This window comes from Myotis davidii, unplaced genomic scaffold, assembly GCF_000327345.1.
Source record: "Myotis davidii unplaced genomic scaffold, ASM32734v1 scaffold1745, whole genome shotgun sequence".
NCBI classification, from domain to species: Eukaryota; Metazoa; Chordata; class Mammalia; order Chiroptera; family Vespertilionidae; genus Myotis; species Myotis davidii.
Genome location: NW_006295921.1, coordinates 930,088 through 933,080, shown reverse-complemented (window position 1 = coordinate 933,080; position 2,993 = coordinate 930,088).

The following is a 2,993-nucleotide window of genomic DNA, read 5'->3' as shown; positions in this document are numbered from 1 at the left end:
CACCTCCCAGGCCACCTCTGAGCCCGCCCGCACTGCAGCCTGGGCTTGGGGGTTACTTTGCACCCAAACTCCCCGTGAGCGTGAGCGGCAGTGAGCGCCTCCTGAGAGCTGCGGCGTCGGAACAAATGGCCCGTCCACAAGGACTTCCTGTTCCTGCGAGCGCTTTCCAAGTTCCCGGCCTGACGGCTTTATTTATGCTCTTGACCTGTGAACACAAGCCGGCTGCTTAGAAAGCAGAAAGCGCCTCCGTGATTGGAGTGCTTGGTCGGAGTAAATTGCAGCGTGAAAAGGACACTGCTCTTCGCTCCGGGAGCGACAACGGGGGCTGGGGGGTGGGGGCCTCGCTTCTCGGGGCTCGTCTGGGGTTCTGCAGGTCTGGGTGCCCCGTCCCACTGGCCTCCGGGCCCCCGAGGGAAGATGCCTGTGTCTCCCGCTTTGTTCGCTCCTGGGCGGCGCGATGACCCCGGAGAACATTGAGACGTGTCTGCGGACGGTCCACGGCGAGCAGAGGCGGGCACTGCGGCCTGTGGGGCGCGCGCTTCGGGGAAGCAAGGGGCAGCCCCACGGAGTCCTGCTCCAGTTTCGCGCGTCGGCTGAACACGCGGGAAGCACGCGGCCGTGGGAAACCGGGTGGGGCCGCTCTCAGAGCCAAGTTAGAACGTGACGGGCCAGCCCGGCTGGTCGCGTCTCCCTGGGCAGATGTGTTTCTGGATCCTCCGCCAGCCGGGTGCCCCCGGGGGCCTCCGCACAGGCCAGCACAGGTGGTTGTTGGGAGGGGCGTGGGTGCTACACGGCAGTGAGAGCTCCGTGCGTGCAGTGGGGACCGTGGTCACGGCCTGGGGCACCTGGTGTGAGACCCACGTGGAGGGGTGAGCTCGCCGGGGAGAGAATCCCACACGGGGCAGATGGAGAGGTGGGGGAGCAGAGGAGTGTGGGTGACCCGGATCAGAGACGAGGAGTCGGCAGGCACAGGGCCGTGAACATGACGTGGGGGCGGGAAGTCAGGTGACGATGACCCGTAGGGATGGGTTCAGCTACTTGAGACTCAAGACTTTTTAAAATATATATATATTTGCTAGCCTGGGGATTGGCACATGGTCATCACTCCACGAACGTCATCAAGATTTGAAGCACCATTCCAGGGTCAAATAGGACTAGATTTGAATCTTGACTATGACATTAACTAGCTTGGTGACCGTGAGGTAATTGCTTAATCTCATGCAACCTCCATTTTCTCATCTGTAAAAATGAGGAACCATTGTTCCTTCCTCCTGGTGCTATGAGGATAAATTAGATGAGTGATCAAATTCTCCCACAGATATAAAAATACTTGGAAATCTCTCAATAAACTTGTGCTATCATTATGGGGCTGGGAACAGTGTGTTGTGTACAAAAACCCTTGGGAAAGGTTTTGGTTGGAGGTTTCATTCCTCAGATGCAAATTTGGACTCTGGGCAGAGGTCCCAACTCTCTCTCCCACCTCTGCTGCCTCTGTGGGGGAGGGTGTCTCCTCTCTCCACCCTGTCTCAGTGACTTATCCTGGGTGGATCCGCTGGACGGATCTACGGGGGCTCACTTGGGAAGGTCGTTGGCCTGCATGAGGAATGTGCTAAGCAGCTCTCCTCCGGTGCTCACTCTGGGTTTTGAGGAGAATGAGGTGGGAGAGTGTTCCATTTTTCAAACTAAGTTGAGTTTCTACCATTTCCAAGGCAACATCAGAGAAGCTACACTTAGCAACTTTGCATGCGAGGATGTTTGGCATATCTTTATTTTTAATATATATTTTTTGATGTTTTTATTGATTTCTAGAGAGAGAGGAAGGGAGAGAGGTAGATCATTGATTAGTTGCTTCCTGTACAGCCCCTACTGGAGATCGAGCCTACAACTGAGGTACATGCCCTTGACCGGAATCGAACCTGGGACCCTTCGGTCCGCAGGCCGATGCTCTATCCACTGAGCAACACCGGCCAGGGCCGCTCAGCGTTTTCCACAGCTGTTGTCAGCGTGGGTTCGTTTTAGTTACCATCCAGCTGATCAGAACTAACTCATGTCTGACCTGAGGAGTCAGGCGATTTGAAGAATTATTTTAAAGTATCTTTTTAATGGGAGAATCCATCCACAGACAGGGACACCCACCCGCCTCCGTGGTTGCCTTTCCGGGGGCTGTACATCTGGGGACACCTGTGCCTGTCGGCACAGACCCACCTGCCCGCCCGGCACGTGCAGAAGCGCCCTCTGACCGCCCCCTCGGCCCGCCATCCCCGGGGAGGAGGCTCGGGCCGCGTGGAGTGATCATAGCAGAACGGCCGGGGGACACACCAGGTGCTGTCATCCCCCCGTCGCCCCAGGTAAATAACGGGTTGACCTTTCCGGGGCTCCGGCACTCCCCTAATCAGAACCGGGGATCTGGAGAACAACACTTCATTTACTTGATAGACAAAAGCACAATTGTACTTGAAGTAATGCGATTTCTAAATAGACGCCGCCTGTCAGAAATAAATGCGCTCCAAGTAAAATGTAGCTCAAGGAGACAATTAGCAAACAGAGGTGACGCCGTAAACAGGTGTGCCCATTATTCCCCCGGCTCGTGGCAATATATTCGCGTCTCTTAGAGTGATGGGGGTCACGTGACGGTTTGGTGAATTATCTATCGGGATCATCTGAGTGATGAAGCCGCCGCTGCGGATCATTTAAAAATGCATCTCACAAATTACATGGGAGCTGGGAAAGGCAGGGTTTTTTTTTTTTTTTTTTTTTAAAGAAAAATGCTTTTCTGAAGCTATGCACTAGCATCCGCGATTTCCCCTTTGAAAGGGACGGAGACGGGTTCGTCATGCCGGCGTGCCGGCGGTCAAGGTTGTGCAGATTCATTACGGTGTTTGTTTACGTAGAAAACATTTTCCATTCTGGTCTCGGCGACTCTGGGTGTTTTTTTTGTTTGTTTGTTTTAATTCGTGCTGTTTCTGGAACACCTGACCCAGCCCTGGTCCCTG